The sequence below is a fragment of the Heterocephalus glaber genome, unplaced genomic scaffold (assembly GCF_053883595.1).
Source record: "Heterocephalus glaber isolate CG9 unplaced genomic scaffold, H.glaber_assembly_v1.0 deba00001586, whole genome shotgun sequence".
NCBI lineage: Eukaryota > Metazoa > Chordata > Mammalia > Rodentia > Bathyergidae > Heterocephalus > Heterocephalus glaber.
Genome location: NW_028258364.1, coordinates 4,642,679 through 4,668,236, shown reverse-complemented (window position 1 = coordinate 4,668,236; position 25,558 = coordinate 4,642,679). Strand labels below are relative to the sequence as shown.

At 36.2% G+C, this 25,558-nt stretch overlaps 1 protein-coding gene across 7 annotated transcripts in view; it reads right to left on the bottom strand.

The window, feature by feature from the left end:
• Positions 1–225: 225 nt before the first annotated feature.
• The window catches only part of LOC110343973 (uncharacterized), a 228,800-nt gene continuing 203,467 nt past the window's right edge, over positions 226–25,558 (bottom strand). For all 7 annotated transcript variants that reach the window (XR_015443897.1, XR_015443893.1, XR_015443894.1 and 4 more), the window contains one exon: positions 226–25,544. The gene's annotated coding sequence lies outside the window, so the exon portion shown is untranslated. The remainder of the gene's footprint in view (positions 25,545–25,558) is intronic.

The following is a 25,558-nucleotide window of genomic DNA, read 5'->3' as shown; positions in this document are numbered from 1 at the left end:
AGCACCACACTGTTTCAAAAATAGTCCATCATGTGGCCATATAAAGGATATTTTGAGTCTTTCCACTGGTAGTGGTGACCTTACATCATCCTCCTGTAGAATGGCCATTTTGGTTGGAAGGAGGAGAACTCTGCTTCTTTTGTATTACTTGTGTTCAGTGGACTCCTTAAGGACCAAGTTTGGAGTTTTCAACAAAGCAAATTAAGCACTGATTTTTAATCCTAGTTTTGTGTGTGTGTGTGTGTGTGTGTGTGTGTGTGTGTTTACTCATAGTTCCAGTTGTTTAAAGGTCTGAAAATCACTGGGAGTAGAAGATACAGAAGAGGAGGGGAGAGGGGAGGGAAGAAGAAAGATGTTTGAAAGGAGAAAGGAGAGGGGTGTTAAGAGGAAGGAAGAAAAAGAGGAAGGAAGGGAGGGAAAGAAGGAGGGAGGTAAGAAAGAATGGTGTTGGGAAGAGGGTTTAAAAAAGAAATAGAAGAAGAAAGGAAGGAGGAAGAGAAAGAAGCCATAGAGAAAATCAGGAATGGAATGGAAACTCCAAAGGAAGGCTCAGCCTGGGAATCCTGTCTACATGTGCATGTAGCTGTGTTTGTGCACACACTCAGCTGTTCCACTCCCTGGCTCTTGCCTGTGTTGCAGAGAGCCAGGAGAAGTGTGCAGGGAGAATGAACATGCCATGGGTTCTTGCCGATTGCTTCCCATAGGTTGTTCTCTTTACATACCATAGCCTTTCTGTGGGTGGACTCTTGGAATTTACCCTCTTTGCCCACATAAGAATGCTATAAAGTAGGTGTTATTGATATTTCCAATACACCAGTGAGAAAATCAGGACTCAAATGAGAAGTATCTCACCCAAGGGCTTACAGACAGCCAATGGCTGAGCAAAGATACAAACCTAGTTCTTCTTTCTTTTGTAGCTTGACAGTCTTTAGTCCCAATAGAAGAATAATAAATGTTTATTACAGGCTTCATCATTTATCTTGTCAGTAATTGTATTTTATATTTTTGCTCATGAAATAGAATACATGGCAATAAAAGCCAGTCATGAGGAGCTGTCATGAGATCAGGTTCCTAGCATGGTGACAGCTGCACCCAGGACGATACTGCTATAGAATTCCCTTCCTCCTCTCAAATACCAAAGGAGTTGGGGTTGATTATATTTGAGGATGTTAGGAGTATTGCTAACTTTTTGTGTCTAGTCATAACTCCTCACATCACAGGAAGATATTTCTCTCCTGTGGACAAAAACACCAGTGCAAACCAGCACCATGTCTCTCTGCATCTGTTACTCAGCAGCTCTGTCAGTGAAACTTATGGGAGCCAGGACAGTCGAGCAGACGCTGCTTGGGGCTTGCTTTCAAGACTCCTAAAATCCCCTGCACTCCAAATCAATATCGGACTCAACATAAATATCTACTAGTCCATATTTAAAGTTTCACAATTATCATCTTGAGCCAAATAGGAAAAAATGTTGTTGTAGGGGTCGAAGTAAAGTTGTGAGCCCCAATTCCCACAGTTGCAAAGTGTCTCAATCCCTCAGCATGTGCGAGTGACACAGATGCTAGCACAGCGACCTAGGCCTGGTGATGTGGTATATCCCAGGGGTCCTTGTTCATGGGCTTCTCCTTTGAAAATCTATGCTTCACACATTTTTAGCACTGTCTAAAATCTTCTCCATATGTAGCCCATGTCCTAAACTTTTATATCTGTTATCTATGTGTTTGCTTTTGAGTTACTTATATCCAGTGGGCTAATTTACAACTAAGTTGGGGTTTTCAACAATATGATTAAGTACTGTGATTTCATCCTAATTGCCTTGTGTGCGTCTGTGTGTGTTTATCCATGCTCCTGCCTGAGTTTACCATGGTACCAGTCATTTAAAAGTCTGAAAAATCCCAATAGGAAGTTTATCTATCATCTAAGTGTTCTATTCCCTAATATGTTTTCTAAGAAGTATGGAATATCAGAAAGAAAAACTAGGGTGAGCAGAGCCCAAATGTGGCAAATGTTTTGGTGATAGAAGATGAAGGTAAGAGAAATTCCAAGCACTTTTGTGCATTCTATAAGAGTTTATTATAAGTTACTCTTCATATTATCTTTAAGGAGGGTAATTGGCAAGTAGTCTCTACTAATGAGTGATAAAATTGTAAAATCAAAATTTAAGATTAAAATATTGTGTTCACTGCAATAAATCTATTATTTTGAAGATAAAGGGCACACAAGTCTTGATTTGAGTTTTTTAATATTCTGTTTTATTTGGAATAGTTTTAGATTTATACTAAAGTTACAAATAGAGTAAGAGAATTCCTTTATGGCCTTAACCAGTTTCTCCTAATATTAACATCTGACAAAATTATGATACATTTCTGAAGACTAAGAAAGGGACATTAATGCAGTACTCTTAACTAGACTACAGACTTTTTTCACATATCATCAGTTTTTCTACTAATTTTTTTTTACTATTTCAACATCTCCAGGAAACTATATATAGTTAAATGTAATTTTTCTTAAAACAAAATCTGCTTCTTCTCAATCCTTGAACTAAGTGGTGATAATTGGTTTGAATAGCACTAGATGACAAGGTATCCAGGATGTTTGAGAGTCTCACCCTTGCCTCCTGAGAGAAGAGCTGCAGAGAAAAATTAAAACAAAAGATTCTGAGGTCGGGGATTTAGCTCAGTGACACCATGCTTGCCTTGCAAGCACAAGGTCCTGAGTTTGATCCCCGGTACCAAAAAAACAAAAAACAAACAAACAAAAAAAGATTTGGACAATCTCACAAAGACATGGCTGGCATAGAAGCCAGGCTATCCTGATATTTTTGTGTGAAAAGATAACACACAATATTATCCTTCTGGGACACTGCCAGCTGGGACCCATGTTTCTCCTGTCAGCATAGTGTGCAGGATCACAAAGAATTCTTGCTGGGTCCATGCTAATTATTTACCTGACTTATGTGATGCCTGATAGTGTAGACCCAGACTCATTTATGTTATGAGTTGTTAATAATAGTGGTTTTCTGAATCTATAATTCAAAACTTTTAAGAATGAACTCACATTATTTATTTCTATGTCAGTTGTTCTCCACTTCAAGTGCATTTTAGCATCACCTTGTGAGACCTTAGGCCAAATAATTTAGAATCTGTGTGGGTAGGAGCCTCGCTTTTACAGCTTGAGTTTTTCTAAACTACAGTTAAGGTTAAAAATGACTGCTTTAGCTTACTTTTAAAAATGCATATAGAAAGGGTCAGGCTTGATGTTATTCTTCTGTGTTTTAAAGAATGTAATTGCAGAAAGTACAGAAATAACAAGTGTATAATCAATGGATTTTCACAGGCCAACACATTCAAGGAACTAGCACCCACATAAAAGAAAAAAACACAGCATAATCATTGTTATGGTTTTAAAATGAAGAGTGTCACCCAAAGGTCCACATGTTAAAGACTTCATGCCTGGATCGGCACTACTGAGAAGTGATGGAGCCTTTGGGAAATCGGCCCATGGGTCACTGGGGCCATGCTCCTGAAGGGGATTATGGGAAGCCCAACTCTTGGTCTTTCTTTGCTTCCTAGCTCATGATGTGAGAAGTTCCCTCTGCCATACACTCTCACCATGTCTCTTGCCAGATCCCCACAACAGTGGAGACAGCTAATCATGAACTGGAACTTCCAGAATCATGAACCAGAATAAAACTTCTCTCTTTATAGGTTAATTGCTTCAAATATTTCATCATACCTTCCAAAAACTGACTAATGCAATTAGCATCCTAAAAATATCCATCTTACTCCTTCTGATGATTAATATCCTCAAGGATAACCACAATGCCAGCTTCTAAAATCTAAACCTAGCTGCACTTAACACTACTTAAATGAAATCAATCAGTATGTACAATTTTGCTTCTGGCTTGGTTTCAGAATTACATTTGAGAGAGTCCTCTGTGAGGATGTGTGCAGTGATAGCTTGTCCATTTTCATTATTGAATAGTAGTCCATTACAAAAATATACTACAATTTAATAATACTCTTTCTGATGAATATTTAAGTTGCTTCCTGTTTTATATCTATTACAAATAGTGCTGCTATGAACTATTATACATTTCTTTTGCTAAGTATATATTTCCATTGAATATATACCTCGAAATGGAAGTGATGAGAAATAAATTATACATGTAATTCATCTTTAATAGTTCTTACCAAACATTTTTAAAGTGATTATAACAATTGACACTCTCACTAATAAGGCATAAAGTTTCAGCTGTTCCACCTTTACTAACACTTGATATTCTTTCAATTTCACTCATTCTAGTCGAGGTAGAGTAGCACTGTTTTTACAAATCTTTTTCAGATGGGAAGGGGATCCAGAGATAGAAAGAGAAATAGGAAAGGGGAAGAGTAATAAAATGAATGAAGATATGTTATGCACATGTACCTATTCCCCACAATTAATGTAATCATTAGTACTGCAAACATGTATTCATAAAAAATTTTAAAAGCTTTCTATTGTTTTTCTGCAGAACAAGCACTACAATAAAGTTGCCTATCTGAAAATGATAATATAAGGAAATACCTCTTAGTAGGTAGCCCTGGGTACAAGAGATCTCCATCTTTTTCTGTATGCAAAGTGACTCTCAACTACCAGCATAAAATAGACAGTTGGACCCCACCACACACACACACATTTTTCTTAATCACAAGTCTTCCCTCCATCTTTATTCTATAAATCTCCTTTTTAACTTTATTTTCTATGAATTCCTCTCACCTTAAAAATTCTTTATGTCTTATCGTTATTTTATAGCCCAGTCCTTACTTCATCTATGTCTTTTATTATATAAATATAAAAGAAAAAAGGCAGTCAAATTAAATATACACAGTGATATTAGATATTACATATATAATTTTAGCTTTATTATTAAGTGACACTGATTCAAAATAAAGTATAATAAACATCAGGTATTGCTGTGCTTAAAAAACAAGAAAATATTCAAAGAACACTGATCCTGTGACAAAGAACTGAGCCAACATTATAGAATAGTGAAGATCACAAAGTTAAATTTAACACCAAATAGCATTAACACCAAATATCACATCAGGAAAGAATAATCAAATGCCCATTTAAATATACATATATACATATACATGAATAGTTAGCATTAAGATCTACCCTTTTAATAGACTTTTAAGTATACAGTAAAGTATTATGTACTATCATGATGTTGTTAAGCAAAATTTTATGCCCAATGATTAGGAACTCCCCATTTCCATCTTTTACTAGCCCCTTGTAACTGCCATTATATTATTTGCTTCTATGATACTATTTCACGTACCTTATATAAGCAGAATCATGCCTTATATATCCTTCTAGGACTGGTTTATTTCACTTAGTATAATGTCTTCAACTTTCATATATGTGGTTGCATATTAAATTTCCTTCTTTTTAAGGTTGAATAAAATTTCATTGTATTTGTATGCTACCTTTTTAAAATGTATTCATCTGTTGATGGACATTTATATGGTTTCTACATATTGGCTATTGTGGAAAGTGCTGAATTGGGCATAGGAGAGCAAATAGCAGTTCATGATCCTGATTTTAATTCTTTAGGATAAGTATCCTTAAGTACAACTGCTTAGTCAGATGGTAGCTGCATTCTTAATTTTTGAGGAATCTCCATGTGTTTCCTAAAGATTATACCATTTGGCTTTCCCACAAATAGGATGTGATCCCTCCAGATGGTTGCCAACACTTGTCTTTTCTTCTTTTAGTAATAGCTCTTCTAACATATGTGAGATGATATCTTGTTGTGGTTTTGATTTGAATTTCTCTTTATATGAAACATTCTCTGGGGTAGATCACATATTAGATCATAAGATTTTACAAATTCAAGACTGCAATCATATCAAGCATCTTCTCCAACCTCAATGAAATAAGACTAGAAACCAATAGCAGGGGGAAAAAAAGGAGAAATTCAAAATGTATAGAAATTAAACAATACCCTCTTGAATAACTAATGGATAAAAGCATAAATCAAAGGGAAAGCAGAAAAATATTCTAAGAAAAAATTTAAAACTTATGGCTTACAGTAAAAGCAGTACCAAGAGGCAAGTTTATAGCAATATATACCTACATTAGGAAGTAAGATCGCCTCAAGAAGCTGTAGCTGGAGAATCACATGTTTGCGGTCAGTCTGGGTAAACTCATGAGATCCTGTCTCAAAATAAAAGTGTTTAAAAGGCTATTGGTCAGTGGTAGATGTAGCTCATGCTTGGATTCAATCCCCAATACCAGAAAAAAGAGAAAGAAGAAAGATCTCAAATAAACATCCTAACTTTAAACCTCAAGGAAGTGGGATTAAAAAAGAAAAAACTCAACCCAAAGTTAGCAAAATGAAAGAAAAAATAAAAATTGTAATGAAAATACAACTAAAGCAACAGAAAAATTAAAACTAAGTTAACTTTTTGGAAAAGTAAAATTAAATCTTTAGCTAAACTAAGAAAAAAAGAGAAGATCTGAATAAATAATATTGGAAAAGAAAGAAGAAATGTTATAATCGATGCCACAGAAATAAAATGATCATTAAAGACTACCATGAACAATTATCCAGCAAAAAACTGAATAACCCAGAACAAATAGATACATTCCTAGAAGCAGACAACCTATCGAGATAAATCATGAAGAAACAAAAAGTCTGAACAGACCCATAACTAGTAAAGAGATTGAATCAGTAATTAAAACAAAAACAAACAAACAAAATCCTTCCCAAAAAGTCCAAGATCAGATGTTGTCACTGGCAAATTCAAAATATTATGAGTTAACAAAAATCCTTCTCAAGCAAACTCTTCCCAAAAATTGAAGAGAAAGAACATTTTCAAAATTCACTTTACAAAGAAAGCATCATTGTGATATCAAAACCAGGACAAAAACATCACAAGAAAGGAAAACTACAGGCCAATATCCCTGATGAACATAGATGCAAAATTCCTCAAGAAAAAACTCACAAACCAAATTCAACAACACATTAAAAGGATCATACGTGATGACCAGTGAGACTTATCTTTGGGATGTAAGAATGTCTCCATACTCCATATAACAATCAATAAATATGATACACCACATTAGCAAAATGATGTATAAAAATCACATGTATCAAAATAGATGCAAAAAAGTGTTTGATGTAATTCAATGTCCTTTCATCATAAAAACTACCAACAAGCTAAAAATATAGGAAAATACTTCAATATAATAAAGGTTACATATGAAAATCCCATAGGTAACATCATATTTAATAGCGAAAACTGAAAACTTTTCCTCTAATATAGCATGCATACAAGAAAACAGGTGAAACACTTGAAGCCATAGGCACAGGCAAAGATTCCCTGAATAGAGGACCTTAATAGCATAGGAATAATGTCAAGAACCAACAAGTGGGACTACACCATATTAAAAAGCTTCTTCAAACAAAGGAAACAACAGAGTGAAGAGACAACCTGAAGAATGGAAGAAAATCTTTGCTGAATACTCTTCTGATACAGGATTAATATTTAGAACATAGAAAGAACTAAAAAAAAACACCAAAAAGAAATAACCCAAACAAAAAATGGGCAAATAAATTCTCAAAAGAAGAAGCACAAATGGCCAGTAAAGATATGAAAAAGTGTTCAACATCTTTAGCCATTATGAGAATGCAAATCAAAATCACATTGCAATTTTCTCTCTCCCCCACTCTCCCTCTCCCCACCTTTATCTCTCTTTAATTCATTCACATATTTAAATATCTTGTCAAGAAGAAGGTATAAAGTGACTACTCATTTAATATTCTAATGAGAATGGTAAAGTTCCCTCTTAACTAATGGAGCAAAGCAATTTAGTGAAGGAAATACCCACCAATGGCTTCAGGATATCCTATGCTAGGATCACAGGAAGATGGGGGTCACAGTTAAAATAAACTATACCTTAGACTTAAAGCAATAGGAAAATAAAAGTGAAATCCTATTTGAAAATCATCTGCTCCAACATTTTACAAAAATAAACTTTAACAAATTTTAACAAACAGCTGGCCCCACATGAATAGTTTGCTAATTGTAGGAGTTATTACACATATTAGATGCTTAATAACAGACACCTAGCAAGCCTAACTATGTGTAGCATTCTGGCATGTATCATTTAGTTTACAACGGTCTTTGCTTTCAAAACTTCAGGAAAGTCTAAACATGCAGATCAAAGAAAGTATCAACTACCAAAAGATCTAAGCCAGCACCACTTGAACAAACACAAAAAGATGAATTTTTTTTTAAATCTCCAATGTTGGATGGGGAAATGAAATCGACAAGCTAAATAGAAATAAAAACCGAGGCGCCAGGGATTTAGCTCAGTGGTGTCATCTCCTGCCTCGCAAGCGCAAGGACCCGAGTTCGATCCCCGGTATGAAAGAAAGAAAGAAAGAAAGAAAGAAAGAAAGAAAGAAAGAAAGAAGAAAGAAAGAAAGAAAGAAAGAAAGAAAGAAAGATCTGAAAGAAAACCTATGCACCTTGTTCATTGCCTATGCTGTAGTACATAGCCAATGCTATGTAATCGTAGACGACAACCTTTGGCCCAGTGGCTTTGCAGTCACCTCAGCCTCACTCTCCACACTCAGAAACTGAAAGGAGCAAAAGACTATAATATTGCCACTTTTCTCTCCATCCTACTAGCAAAGAATTTTCAACTCTGGTGAAAACAGTCTATGAAATCTTGGTGAAATTTGTGTCCATAAATTAAAATTTCTTCATGAGAATTAAATAGGGTGATGAAAACATATGGAAGGTACTATATAAATGACAAAGCACCAGACACATGTAAGCTATAACAAATAGTAATTATAATCATTTTACAAGACAAAGACTATTTGGAAAGTCATAATTAATTAAGACTGTAATATGCCTAATAGGACTAGGCACATAGTTTATTTCCAATAAAAGGTAGCTATTACTATTAAATCATCATTATTAAAACACAATTCTAGAGGTCACAGACCATATTCACCAAGCAAGTAATGTTTTGTGTTATGTTTGATGTAATTAAATGTTAGAAATTCAAATAATAATCAGAATCCTAAATTTCCTAATTATTTTCCAATAGATGACCTAGTCTTTGGTACCCAGTGGAGTTATGCCCTAAAGCAACTACAAAGATGTAACAAGTCCTTTTTTGCCCACTCTCTACTCCCCCGAGAGCTGCTTGGTTGTACCGTGCTCGCTCTGAAGCTCTGCTCTGAGATCCGGGCTCCTGCCAGGCTAGGGAGGCCGCATCTCCCTTCAGCCACCATCATGATTATCTATCTGGACCTCATCAGCCACAAGGAGATAAGGTCTGGGAGATCACGGATGGACCGGCTGTGCCTGGAGGTGGAGGACATGTCAGTCGGTAGAACAGTGGGTAACACTGATGACCCCCTCATTGGTAAAGATGCCTCCGCTGAAGGCCCGGAGGGCCAAGGTACCGGAAGCACAGTAGTCACTCGGATGGATATTGTCATGAACCCTCACTTGCAGGGAACCAGCTTCACAAAAGAGGCCTACAAGAAGTCCAAGAAAGATTATATGAAATCAGTCAAAGGCAAACCTGAAGAACAAAGACCAGAGAGAGTAAAACCTTTTATGACAGGGGCTGCAGAACAAATCAAGCACATCCTTGCTAATTTCAAAAACTATCAGTTCTTTATTGGTGCAAACATGAATCCAGATGGCGTGGTTGCTCTCTTGGACTACCGTGAGGATGGTGACACCATTTATGACTTTCTTTAAGGGTGGTTTAGAAATGGAAAAATGTTAATGGATTTGGCAGTTATCTTGGATCTATCACTCATCATAACTGGCTGCTGCTTGTCATCCACACACCACCAGGATTTTAGACACATGGGACTGATGTCATCTTGAATGCTTCATTTATTTTGACTGTGGATTTATTTGGAGTGGAGGCATTGTTTTTTAGGGGGAAAAAAAAACATGTCATGTAAGTTGTCTAAAAATAAAGTGCATTTAAACTCACTTGAGAAAATGCCTCTGAGTTTAATACATGTATAAACTAAATCCATCATAGTGTTCGTGGAGAAGATAAAGGCTGATCACAGACCACTGCTAGAAAGCATAAGACTATCTTCAGATAACTTCTGCAGTGGGAACTACTGGGTCTGGAATATAAGACAAGAATCAAAGTTTTAATTCTGAGTTGCAATGAAAGGGAAAAGACCATGCTCATAGCAGTCCCAACATTTGAAATGGAACCTTATATATTTCATCACCTGCAGTGGAAACAGTTAATCCTGGAAGAGATTACCAAAAGATTAAAAAGACTAGCTCAGTTGGAAGCAAAAAAAAAAAAAAGTTATAACAAGTTAAAATAAGTAACCATATAGCATCTAGCATTTCCCCACTCTCCCTTCCAAGTTACTCATTCCCACAACTATTTTAAAAAATCCTATTTAGAGTGGAAGATTATGGTCTATTTGTCATAATTCCATGCCCATTAACTATACTAGACCCTCTGAGGCTGAGAATCCCAGACACCCAACAGTCAAAATATTCTAAATATATTTTTTGTCTCCTAAAGTTCTAGGAATACTGCCCCTTTTCAAGCATTCAAATTGTCCTCATAGAACTGAAATAAAATCAATGTAAACACAGATCTTGGAATTAACTTTTATTTGTCTTTTTAAAACAGATGTTGCATCTCAGATTTGGAAAGGAAACCAGTCTGGACTGTGTGAGACTTCTAGAATTCCCAATTTGCATGCAGGTATAAACCCTGAGAAATCTTTTCCTTCTCACTAGGCCAAGAGGGATTCACCTGTAAAGGAAGATGGAGAATGTTTCCTTTAAAGAACGTCATCGTCGTCGTCATCATCGTCGTCGTTGTTGTTGTTTGGGTTTTGATTTGTTTTTGTAATTATGCTATTTTAAAAGATGATGCAGTTGGCTTACCTTCAAAGGAAGGTGATTTGAACTGGTCCTTAGAAATGTCAATCATTTGTACCAGAACTAACCCCACAGCCTCCTAGATTCCCCAATGCCCACCAGGGCAACCATCCACACTCTCATTCTTTGCTGGACTGTCCATTGTCTCTCATGGGTCAATTATTCCCTAAAATTTTACATGCTCCCAAACTGCCTTTACTCATCTCTCCAGTGCCTAAACTCTTTTCCTCATCTTGTGCTTCCCTCAACAACTCATTTCTTCCGTCAGCAATTTCTTCCTACCAACTAGTTAAATTGAATGATGTAAGGTCTGACTTTTTAAATAGACTATGTGTTGATGCAAATGACACTCTCACTGGTAGAACTTCTATGGAATTATGACTTACGAACCCTGAGACCATCCCTTGTGCACTCTACCCCAGTCCAATCATTCCCCGATTGCCAGCAAATTCCTCCACAACCCAGATCAATAGCAAACATTTAGAAAGAGATTAAGATTCAAAATGCAATGATTCCATGGGTATTGCACTTGTATCATTATTAAACCTGACTTTCAGGGCATTTCATATCAACCTTACTGCCCAAGTCTGATCCACAGCCCTACAGCATCAGCACTTCCTGGGACCCTGTTAAATAAATGAGCAGACTATCTGGGCTCCACCCTAGATCCCCTAACATTTCAAGGATATGAAGCTGCAGTAAAGTTGGAGAAGCTGCTGTAATGTACAGAGCTGAACATCACTAACGAGTTTTGAACACATATCACGTGGTTGCCCTGAATGTGTAAGCTGATATCCACCTCTCTTTATTAGCAGGAAACATGGGGATATCTTCAGAGCACCTTTGTTCCTATCTGGTCCTTATGAAGTAATAGGAGAAGAATGTGCTGGCAGCAGAAACAGCCAAGGCTGGAGTCTCAAGCTGGAGGTCTGTTACCCTCATCTGTTCTCAGCTGCTTTCAGACTTCAAAAATGAACTGTGCAGTTTCAACATTCACACTATGTTATAGTCATTACAGCAAAATGATAGCTGGGCTTCTCATGGGCTCTGTATTGACACCTTGGCTGCTCCAAATGACAAAAATACCTATGTACTATTCTTTGCTGAGAAATTCAATTGCAAAGATACATAGAGAAAATTTTGTTATCCCTAGCAATTATTAGACACTTTTGTCACATTCATTTTATACTTTGGAAAGTTAAAAGGTTAGGACAAGAGGTATAGAATAAATGTATTGATGATGCCTATAAATCAGTCATATCACTTAGAATAAAAGAATTATTATATGGGGTACCCAAATAAGGAATAAAACTGTCTTCTGTTTGATTCACATGACCATAAAATGCACTCTCTTAATTGATAGCAACTAAGTAGCTCTATGAACGCTAGTGCCATTCCATCATTAGGGGTTCTAGTTCACTGACTCATATTTGGGAACAAAGAAAGAAAATTTCAGTAATCCCAACAGCAAAATCTAGTAGAAAAATTGCACATGCTCTCCCTTAACTTGCTATAAATACAGAAGAGATGTAGTGCATATTTATGCAGAAGTTTTCAAGGAACCGAAAAGGGGTCATTATGGAGAATGTATAACAGAGGTTAGAAGATGATTTAAAATTATAACAGAACATGTTCTAGCCCAGCAAAAACAGTAATTTCTGATGCATCGTTGTAAAATAATTTGTCAGCATCCCAGGCAAACTTCTTCCTGTACTCATCACACTCACTTGTCAACAGGCATAAAAATACAGAGATAAAAACAGATAGAGATGGAGATCTATAAAGGAATCCTCCAACTCCTCACACACTACTTTTAAGTACACTTTAAAAGATTTAGTTGTAGTTGCACTATTTGTTAATGACATCAAAAAATGTCAATCTCAGGCAACCTTTATCATCAGTGTTTTCCTTAACTACGGTATTTTTTCTATTTTCATTTACATCCTGGTTCTGCCTGGGTTTTGTTTGTTTGTTTTAGCTATCTCAGAAATATGCTCTGTTACAATACCACAGAAGATATTAAACTTAATAAAAAGTATTGTCAAAGTCTGATCCTTCATTTTTACTAAGCTTTCTAATTCAATACCCAGAGGGACAGTAGGTTAAACCATGTTTAATCTAACCACTTCTTTGAATTAGAAAATAATTTAAAGTTATCCTCTAATTATAGTGGGGAAAAATATAATTCAAGTTCTAAATTTACTTTATTTGGCACTGATTTTTCAAAATAAGAGATGGTCATAACCAATCCCTCTTCAGAGTAGACGTATGTAAGTTGTTCCCTAGTGGGTGACTGCCTCTGCCATTGCTAAATCAAGAAGACACAGCCCACAAGTCTCCCTTTGGCAGCAAGCACCCACATCTAGTCAGAAGTACATAAAAGGAAAAAGTGAAAACATCCTGTTTTGCCAAAAGTTTGTCTCAGTGTCTCCTCTATCCAGGCAGCACTGTCTTCTGCCTGCCTGCTTGACTAGCTCAAGAATGAAGGATTCTTGCTATAATATTGCTTGCTCTTGGAACCCCACCTCTTCTCTTTCTAATCTATGACATCCGGTCCTACCTTTTTCCATGACTTCAATCTCCTTCCCTTGGTCTATCTAGAACCAGCATACACTCTAAGCCCTTCCTGTCAATTCATACTCTGATCCCTGCTCTACCTGTGCCCCAAAGTAACAACATAGCATGCACTTGCACCTAGGAAGGACGAGCACTCACTATTCAAGACACCAGACACTTTCTGGAAACAATTACACATAAATTCTGTAAAGAGTTGCTCTAAATACACACTCCAATATTAATGAAAATGGGATGCCTCTGCTGAAGTTTCTCCAAATAATTTGTGGTAAAAAGCCTTAAAAGACAGGATGGACAGCGTTTCACTTATATTAGACACATCTCTTTGACCATGGAGGGGTTGAGGCTCAGCCATGAAGCATAACGTCAAGGTAGTGAACACTCCACTTTCCTTTCAACTCCATCTAAGTGACCACCAATGACCACTGTGATGCCTGCAGAAGGTTAACCCTGTCACCAGCTGAGACTGGCACAAAGCCCTGTGTCTGCTCTGCTTGCAAACTCCTTCTTAAACCACCTTACAGGAGCAGTTCTGTTCTCAGGCCGCCTTAGCACGGCTGTGACCAGCTGCATCCAGCCTCCAGCCCAGCCATGGATTACATGCCAGATGATTCTTGTCCACTGAATATGCTGCAAACAATGAGGACTGCACTGTACTGCTGAGAAATCGAATCTACCAAGAAAGACCAAAGGGTAGCTGTGACATCTGAGGAACAGGCAAACTTTTCCCTGCATGCATTTGCTAAAGCAAGTATACGAGTGGGAAATTGATCTGCTGGATTCCCAGACACACATTTATATTCTGGTTCCTTTGTTTTTTAATTGGGTTTCTTTCTGGTGAGGGAAAGTTTAGGAGAAGGAAAAACTCTCCCATACTTTACCCAATACTTTTTCTTTTCTTCTCTGTCAAAGACTGTAAAAACAAATTTGGATATTCTACTGGAATGTTGTCACAGCTCTGAATGTGGAAACTGATATAACTATGGTCGTAAGGGACAAGGAACACAGATCCCACGTGGTGTCCTGAGAAATGCTTTTCAAAACTCAGGAAACTGACCAACATCTGAGAACTAACTTGGTCTTGCTGAATATTTTTGTATATAAGAATAGACAATTAAAACTCAAACTGTTGATCTTAGACAGATAATTTAAACTCCACACAGTAGCTGGATATCTTCAAGGTAAATGTAACTCATGAGCAACTTAAGAACAAGCTGTCTTTTGGCAGCACTCTCTGATGGCCTTCAGTTACTCTCTGTCATCCTTCCCTCCTGCACTGTGTCTTCCCACACTCAGTGAGTGGAACATTCAGATCACTTTTAAAGTGTGTGAGGGAAGAGACTGAGAAAAAAATAATTGAAGAATGGGGTAACTCTCTAGTAGTAGTAAATATTTAACTTGAAAAATGCCTAGAAATAAATTTTGTCTCAATAGACATACACAAGACTGTGGCAGTCCTTCTTCGTCCACATTTAGGATCTAAAAATAACATAATAATCCCCACGTTCCTCTATGGAAGATTGGCCAAACCTCCATTTTGACTCACTATTTTCCAATGTACCTAACTGTTCAGAAGTTTTGTTTTTCAAAGAGCGAAGTGAACTCCTGCCCCTAGCACTCCACTTGCGAATCATTTAGAAATGATTCAATGCCATGTTTGAAAATGTAAGAAGCTTTTATGACCAAGGGTCAAAAATCAGAGCATGGCAAAACAGTTTACTTCATGATAGTTCTGAAAATTCTTTTCCCACTTGACAAATTTGGCCCCTTGACAGAGACAGGATCAAGGAGCTTCTGGAAAGAGAAAGCCTTGGGTTTGCCAAGAGTCTCCCTACTGGACTGATGGCACCTTTAAAACTGCAGAGAGGAAGAGCTCCGGGAGTTCATAACCAGGCATCCTTGTCCCAACTGCTTCTCAATTTGAAAAACATTGAGTCAGGCCATGGCTCAGAATTTCAGATGTCTGAAGGAACCTGAATTGTTTCGCAACTTTAAATTCATCTTTCTGAGGTAAATTGGTCACGATGAGATAATGTTGATGTATCTGTGAAATTTTAAGAGAGGCCCAGAGCAAGTTGCAAATCCATTTGTCACTCCTTTTCTTCTAATATTATTATTCTTCACCCACAATGAGTTCCAGGGCATTAAGAGGTGTTTTGTGTCTCAGAAACAAATTGGGAAGAGTAGTTTTCATTGAAGATATGCTCCTACTGGATTTTAAATTATAGTCTTATGAGATTTGAGGCAGAAAAAAAGACTGAGAGTCATATGTGGCAGAGACCTTGATAGCTATTCCTAACTATTCTTTCATTTTTTTATAGTGATAGAATCCCTGAACCTTAGCGGGGCATTTGGACATTTGAGATAGTTTTATTTCCTGGCTTCTTTGCAACTAGCTGTTAGCAATTTGTCTAACTTCTAGATGTAAATCAAAGTGACATGTATGACCTACGACAAATGTCCTGAAAGGAAAAGGGATGGGCCTCATCTCCTTCCTTCCTTTTTCTCCCACCTGAAAACTGACATGATTCCTAGAACGAAAGCAACCTTCTTGGACCAAGAAGTTGTCTTTAAAAATAGAGAGTATGTATGATAAAACAGCAAACCAGGATCCATCTAGGTCCCTAACAGGTTTAGGGGAGGAAAGCCCTAATACTAGCATTGTGTAACTTTCCTCTAGATACATATGGGGAGAAAAATCAACTACCTCATTTTGAGTTTTAGTGTTACTTGCAACCAGATCTTTTTCTAATATATCATCCAACACATTTTATAGGGCCTTTGCTTGAAATGTTTCCAGATGCAGTTTGTTTTTGTTTATTTGTTTGCTCAAATATCTCCATAGCTTTCAAAAATTCTACATCTGTCATTGATATAAAAGCTTCCTGCATATTTATTTTCCAGGAAAAAGAAAACTAAGAGTTTTTTCCACTCTCTTGTTTTGCCATTTATTCTCCTACCATCTCCCATGTTACTTCTCTCACTCAGCCCATATCCCTTGGCCATCTATAGGATGAATTTTTCAGCAAACAGCTATAGTATGTACAAAAATGAAGTGTTCCTAGAGTTTAGGAAATCTTTGAAAACACTTTCTTTTTGAGGACTGCCCTTACAGAACATGCAAGGACTTTGATCAATTAAGAGCTCAGCAAAAATAACTTCTGGGATCCAACTTCCAGCCTCCAAGGAACGTCCAGCCTCCAAACTTACTAGGAACTTAGTGAAGAAAAAAATCAAAAATGCACCCCAGTGTGTTCACCAGTGTGAAGAGACAGCCAGTGAAAACTTATTCATGGTCAAATAAATTTCCTTGTTTATGGTACACACACAGAGACACACACATACACACCTCTACATGCTAAAATATAAGTTTTGTGAGGTTCGGAATAGTGTCTCTGGACATGTATTTATTTAGTAGCTCTTTGTAGAATTAATCAGCACACAGCTTTCCTGGGGTTTTAGTCATCTGTTCATCAGGATATTAAGAAAGACTCTGAAAAAAAAAAAAGAAAAAGAAAAAAAGAAAGACTGAGGAAAGGTATCGGGCATATTTAGTAAAGAAGGACATCTAGTAAAGTCTAAGGTCTCTGTATTTTCCAGTTAAAGGGATTCTCACAGCTTCTTTTCTCTAGAATCATATAGCAGTCTACCAAAACCCTCTTTGGTGTCAAACATTCACTCTCATCCTTCCATATGTGCCATCAGTGCACCATAGTACTATTATCTAATGATAAAACAGTTGGAAAGAGTTTTATTTTCAAGTTGAATAACCTTAATTGAGGAAGTTAATTCACTCCTCTAATTCACTTATTTTTCCCCTTTTAAACAGAGATGATAATATTAAGTACCTGATCGGATTATGGAAAGGATTAACTAAAACACTACCATACTTTCTGACACATGGCAACACTCAGTGCACAAATTATGATGGTTGTGGTTATGATTGCTCAGAAAAGGCGGTCACAAGGCTGATTCAGGATGCGACCAGCTAAGGTCTCTGTCTTATTTATCTAAGATGAATACATGTACACCAAGTCAATTCTCTTGATTTGCCTTTCTCATCTGAAAACTAAGACTTTGGACCATGTCAATTCTAGGAGTTTTTGTCCAAATCTAATATGTCCTTAGTCTTATATTCTGACTATTTATTAAAATAATTGAAAAAATATTAAACACATATTTCTTTTTTCCTCATCAGAATTTAGGGGAAATAGCATATTTGTGTTGGCTATTTCTCACATGTGAGTCACTTGTTGGATGAGTTTTGTCAAGTCTAAATATATTAAACTTCATATTCATATTTATCAAATCACTGGTAATACTGTGATTCACATAACCAAGAAGGTTGTTGAGGAAACCATTTAACAAATGCAGAAAGAATTCATAAAAAAGAAATGAGTTTGTTATCTCAAATGTATGATTCCTTGATTCTCTGAAATAATTTTATAAATTTAACATGGATGCATTCTGCTGTAAAAATTATGTTTTACTTGAAATCTCTCATTATGTTACACCAATATTTGAGTACATAAGTTGTATTAAGTATATATACCAACATTCTAAAGGTATTTTTTGCTTAGGAAAAGTAGAGAATATACTCCAGAATTTTACTTTAAAGATACATTATTAGAGGTGTGGACAGTGAAAATGTTGCATTTTGTTTAAACTAGCACATACAGGAGTCTAAGTGACTTTTCTATCATCTGTCAAGAAACATCTGCGTGCATCTTGCCTTCAGCAGCATAAAATATTTTGTCCTTTAAAATATCTGATTTCTAATTTGCCACCATTAAAAATGACTGGGTCATTCTACAAAATATACCACATGCTAGATCATAGGACATGTCTAAGTAAATGTAAAAGAACTGACGTTATGCCCTTTATATTATCAGACCATAGTGCAATAAAATTGGAGATGAATAACATAAGAAACTGCAAAACTCCCACAAACACATGGAAATTGAATAAAACCCTCCTGAACAACCAATGGGTCACAGAGGAAATTAAAGAAGAAATTAGACAGTTTCTACAAGTAAATGATAATGCCAGGACAACATACAGGAATTTATGGGACACAATGAAAGCAGTTCTACACAGGAAATTCATAGCAGTGAATGCCCATATTAGGAAAGCAAAGGGAACTCAAATAACCTAATCCAGAACCTCAAGTTCTTAGAAAAAGAAAAGCATAACAAACCCAAAGCCCATACAAGAGAGGAAATTATAAAGATGAGAGCAGGAATCAATGCAATGGAGACTAGGAGAACAATACAAAAAATCAATGAATCAAAGAGTTGGTTTTTCGACAGAATAAATAAAATCGATAAACCTTTAGCCAACCTTATCAAAAAAGGAAAGAAAAGGCTCAAATTCATGCAATTAAGAATGAAAAAGGGGAAGTCACAACAGACCCAGCAGAAATCCAGAGGATCATCAATACCTACTTTGAGAACCTGGACTTTAATAAAATGAAAAACACAGAAGAAATGCACAGATTCCTAGATACATACAAATTGCCAAAGTTAAATGAAGAAGATATAGAAATTCTAAACACTGCAATTGCAATAAGTGAAATTGAAAACGTAATGAAAAATTTACCAACAAAGAAAAGCCCAGGTCCGGATGTCTTCACTGCTGAATTCTATAAGACATTTAAAGAACTATCACCATTAATCACTAAACTCATCAAGGAAACTGAAAGGGAAGCAAGGCTTCCAAATTCATTCCTGGAAGCAAATGTTACTTTGATTCCAAAATCAGGGAAAAAAGAGAACAACAGGCCAATCTCCCTAATGAACATAGATACAAAAGTCCTCAATAAGATACTGGCAAACAGAATACAGAGGGTCATCAAGAAGATCATGTACCCTGAACAATGAATTATATTAACAGAGCCAAGGACAAAAACCATATGATCATCTCAATAGATCCAGAAAAGGCATTCAACAAAATTCAACACCCATTCATGATAAAAACCCTACAAAAATTTGGAATAGAAGGTCTTTATCTCCACCTGATTAAGGCTATCTATGAAAAACTAACAGCCAGCATCATACTAAATGGTCAAAACCTAAAAATTTTCATGCTAAAATCAGGAACAAGACAAGGATGCCCACTATCACCACTCCTGTTCAATATACTTCTGGAAACATTAGCCGCAGCAATTAGAAAAGAGCAAGAAATAAAAGGAAGAAAGATAGGAAAAGAAGAAATAAAACTGTCATTATTTGCTGATGATATGATACTTTACATAGAAGACCCAAAAAACTCAGCCAAAAGACTTCTAGACTTGACAGATTCAGTAGAGTAGCTGGATACAAGATCAACACTCAAAAAACAATAGCCTTCTTGTACACAAATAACAGACTCACTGAGACAGAAATTAGGGAAACAACTCCTTTTACAATAGCACCCAAAACCCAAAATATATAGGAATCAATCTAACAAAGGAAGCAAAAGACCTCTACACTGAAAGCTACAGCTCTCTGAAAAAGGAGATTGAGGAGGATATAGGAAAATGGAAAGACATCCCTTGTTCCTGGATAGGAAGAACCAATATAGTGAAAATGGCCATACTTCCAAAACTGCTGTATAGATTTAATGCAATGCCGATTGAAATTCCAACAATATATTCAACAGAACTAGAGAAAACAATCCAAAAATTCATTTGGAATCAGAAGAGACCTAGAATAGCAAAAGCAATTCTAGGAAACAGACATGGCTGAGGGTATCAAAATCCCCGACTTGAAACTATACTACAAAGCTACTGTGATAAAAAAAAAAAAAACAGCATGGTACTGCATGCCAAAGAAACAGACCCGAGGATCAGTGGAATAGATTAGAAGATGCAGGAACAACTCCAGACACACTCAGCCACCTCATCTTTGACAAAGGAGCCAACCACCCTCACTGGAGGAAAGATAGCCTATTTAATAAATGGTGTTGGAGAAACTGGATTTCAACCTGCCAAAGATTAAAACTAGACCCATACCTATCACCATGCACTAAATTAAGATCAAAGTGGATTAAAGATCTAAACATTAAGACAGAAACACTAAACTTGCTGGAAGATAAGTTGGGTAGAACTCTTGAAGACACTGGCATAGGAAAAGACTTTATGAACAAAACTTCAGTAGCACGGGAGCTAGCACAAAGAATCAACAACTGGGATCTCATCTTATTAAAAAGCTTCTGCACTGCAAGAGAAACCACCAACAGAGCTAAGAGACAACCTACAATGTGGGAAAATTTTTTTACAGCAGTACAGTAAGCAGCTGTACCTCAGACAAAGGGACTACTATTTAGAATATATAAAGAACTGAAAAAAATCAGATCCCCCAGATTTAAAGACCCAATTCAAAAATGGGCAGCTGAAATGAACAGACATTTCTCAGACAAAGAAGTAAAAGCAGCAAATAAACATATGAAAAAATGTTCAACATCACAGTCATTGGAGAGATGCAGATGAAAACAACACTGAGATTCTACCTCACACCAGAAAGTATGGCTGCTATCAAGAAATCAACCAACAACAAATGCTGGTGGGGTTTTAGGAAGAAAGGAACCCTTCTCCATTGTTGGTGGGAGTGCAGACTGGTGCAACCACTGTGGAAATCAGTATGGAGATACCCTAAAGAACTAGGACTGGAGGTCCCATTTGACCCATATATTCCTCTGCTGGATATCTTCCCCAAAGAACTAAAAACTCATACCACAGTGATACCATGTTTCTAATGGCACAGTTCATAATAGTTAAAACTTGGAAACAGCTCAAGTGCCCATCAACCAGAAACTGGATAAAGAAGATGTGTTTTTTTTATAAAATGGAGTACTACTCAGCCATAAAGAACGAGAAACTAGAAATATTTATAGCTAAATGGATGCATATTGAGGCCATACTCTTAAGTGAAATAAATAGGACACACATGTGTAAATATCGAATAGTAACTCTAGTGAGAAACTGAAAGAGTAAGTAAGGATTAAAATGTTTAAAAAGAATAATTGATAAATTGACATAAGAAGAAAAGGTCAAAAGGTACAGGGGAAGGGGAAGGGGAAGGGGAAAGGAAAGAAGGAAAGGAAAAATCATGAGAGAAAAAAATGGAAACAAAGTCCATGTAAATAGGGAAGGGTGAAGAGGGTGAAGGGCACACAGGTAATGGAGAAAAAATAAGAACCAAGATACATCGTGTACAGGTACAAGCACCCAATGATAATGTAAATGCATTGTATACCTAAAATGTACCAATAAAAGAATTTTAGCCAAAAAAAAGAAAGAACAAAAGAAAAAGAAAAGAAAAACAAATATAAAAAAAAATGACTGAAATAGCATGATCTGCTTCTTACCCATAAGTCTGAATCATTCCCAAATCCCTGGGATGTCTGCTGCTTCTGAAATAAATAGAGACTGAATGCTCACAATAAGTTCAAAAAATTAGTTCTAAAATTCTTGAACAAATAAGGAGAACTACTTTGAACAGGAATTAAATTGGATTGAAACCTATGTTTGTTTTATTCAGCCAAAGTACATATTCAAGTACAGCAAAACAAAAGCTTGATACTAAGCTTGCAAGAGGAACCTGTATTATCATTCTGAAATGTGCTTCACTTCAAGCAAATCTTCAAATTAAAACAAATACCTAACCACACACTGCATTATAAGTCTTGGTTCATTGCATTGATTGGAAAAGTAAGGAATCAGCCCATTATTTAGAGAAAACTCCGCACTACCTAAATTTCATTTTCAAATAAAGCAATTAATTAATTGAGCTGTATTTTACCTAAATACTACATACTATATCTTATAAAATATACTTGTATATAGGTTGTTTTCCCATAGCTGGGACACAATACAGACACAACTTCACAATTTAAAGAAAGAGACACTTAATTTATGTCATGATTTCAGGGGATTCAGTCCATGGTTGGCTGGATCTAAGGGAGAAACATCAATGTCATGGCATAGCAAAGCCACCTAGTTCATAGTGGCCAGGAAGCAATGCAGGGGAAAAACACCAGAGAGAAAGGGACAAGGTACCAGATATAGTGTGCAAGGTCCTATCTCCATGATCCATCCAGACACACCCATAAGTGTGCTCCACCAATATCTTGGGTGTCATTCAAGTTGACACAGGCAAGCTTAATCATCATACTTGTCAAATTGTTACAAATCAATCAAAAGGTCAGTCTTTCTATGTGCTCAACACAGAGTTGGTTCTATTGAATGATATAAAAGACATACCTATTCATAATGATTCCTACCTATTTAATTGGGCATTTGTCTATAGTTGAAAATCCCAAGTCAAATAGCTTAGAATGAAATTTATTATCATAGACTATTAATTCCAATTCTCAAGTTCATTTCAATTCTAATTATAATTCTGAAGTCAGCTCACATTCAGAAATATGTCACCACTCAAAATTTCTACCCACATATGGAATCATTTTGTCTTTTCCTAGACCGCTTCTTTCTGTAAGCAGTTTATTTCCAACTTAAAAACCAGATTTTTGTCTTCAGTACATCTTCTCAACTCTACCTCTTAGGCCAGCTCTTACCTTTCCCAAACTTCTGGTTCCTTGAGTCCTTCCTCACCCCTCCTCCAAATGTCAAACCCTAACAGAATATATCATATATTTAACAGTGCATCACAAAGAATTTACAATTTTTATTAAAATTCATATATACTTTTTAAAAATTATATATGCACCTCCTTTCAAAATGCTGGCCTTTTAAGAGAACTATGTTTTCTATATTCTGATTAAACAAAAAAAATGATGTGTATGCTTTTCTTATCTTGAAAAAAATGTAAAGAACTTTATGGGTGCTGCTTTCAAAAAGCAGTATTTTTAGTATTTGTTTACAAGACAAAATGTGATATATAGGGTCCTCACAGTTCTGGTCCCAATCTACCTCTTTAGACATCCTCACTTACCAATCCTACATCCTCCTCCCACTCCTCCTACTCCATAATTCATTTGAAGAACAGCTATACGTTTCAAAGCCAAGCTCAAGTGTTACCTTTTCCCTATGGAAGTCAACTGAATTCCTAAAGTGAGAGAAACCTTATTGCTTGCTATTTGCATCTACTCAGATTTCGATCAAGGCCCCTGTAAGTCTCCCATATAGGCATGACTCATCAGACTGGAATTCTTTCATAATTTTTTCACATATTTATCTATATATCTCTATAAAAAGTCACCATATTTTTACATGAGCATTTTTCAAATGGTTATGCTTAATCTGAAATTGAAATCCTGGACTTATCAGACAATATTTCAAGAATTTATTTAACTCAAGCTTCAAAAGTGGGGGGGAGCTGGTGGTGCATGTCTGTAATCCCAGCACTCGGGAGGCTGAGACAGGAGGATGCCTCAATTCTGAGGCCAGCCTAAATGGAAAGCAGGAGCTGCAACACTGAGTTCACCACTACAGTGAATAAATATTGTTTGTGGTGGGGAAAAGCACAGGTAAAGCAGAGAAATTCAGGTGTAGGGAAGATTACTGCTGCCAATTGTCCCTAAGGCTTGGCTGTATCCAGATCTTTTCATGCTTTGCTTGTTTAAAAGGTCACTGGATTCTGTAGGCCAATAAATTTCCCACTTCTCTTAAACTAGTTTAAGTTGTTCTCTGTCACATATAATCCAAAGGGCTTTAACTAGTATAATGAACTTTATTTGTTTTACGTACCTGTTCCTCATCAGTGTTTAACATGATTCCTGGCATCAACTAACCACTACATGAATAAGTACATAACAGAATGACTAAGTTAAGTACATATGCATTAAAATAATGAATCTAGAATTATAGCTATTTATTCCATTTAATAGGAACCAGTATTTTTATTCTGGCTATAACTGGTACGCTCTCATTGTTTTTGGTCCTAAGGTAACTAATTTAAACAAACTACCAATCTAAAAAGGGAGTCAGAATAGAAAACATATACAAAGATAAACATGTACAAACAATTAGCCATCGAAATAGCTGCTTATCTTATTTATTACTGGTTAAATAACAATTTATGTTAGGTAAAATAAAAATCAACAACCATTCTAAAATTCCCACCATATGAAACTTGGCGGGCATCATAACACAAAGCTTGTATTAAGTAAAAATTCTCTCTTTTTCCTGTTTGTGAGTTTAATAACATCTATGTCAATACATTTTTACAGACATTTATAAACACAAAATTTATAATACCAATGAACATATTAAAATGTGACATATGTCATTGAAAAGATTTCATAAAAACCACTGGTTTTTTTAAAAGATTAATAAGATCCTTCTCACACAAAGATAGATTTTTAAAAGAATAAAAGAATACTTGAATGAAGAGAATATAGTTAATTTATACTCTTTTTCCCACCAAAAACTATAATTGATGATAGGACTGGGCAGGGGCTCACAATGCTGCAAGATGGCTAAGAGGGTATAAACCATCCACAATAAATTGTTCATCCATTTAATTTGAGAGAAAAACAAATAGATTATTAGGCCTCGAAACTTCACAACGACATATAGTACTCTGAGATTTCCGCTTTGCCTTCTGCTTTTGTGAAAATCATCTTACATTCCAGATTTTAAGAATCAGTCCATGTCAGATGGATTTTTCAAGTTTTTTTGGTCCAAACTTGAAGTCCACAGGAAGCACTGTAAGCAGCTCCAGGCTCTGAGATATAGAAAGGCTCACTGGGACTTACAAACAACTGCTTTGTGTCCAATCAGCTCAATTTTGCTGGCAAGAGACTCAGTGTGCAGCTGGAGGAAGGTGCACGCCAGGCCCTGAGCTATTGCAACCATTGGCCAACTCGGCTCTCCCAAACAGGATTAATCAAAATCACTAATGTTTACTCTTCAAGGTCTCATTCCAAAATTGTTAATGTAATATTTTTGAGGCCTCTAAGAAAAGATTTCAGGCCAGCTTTTTAACCTATTGAACATTCGATCACATTGTCAGGCAATCTGTTCTATTGATATCTAAATTTCAGTCTGTATGATGCAGCTGACATCCTTTTCTATGCTCTCTCCTGTGAAGAGAAAA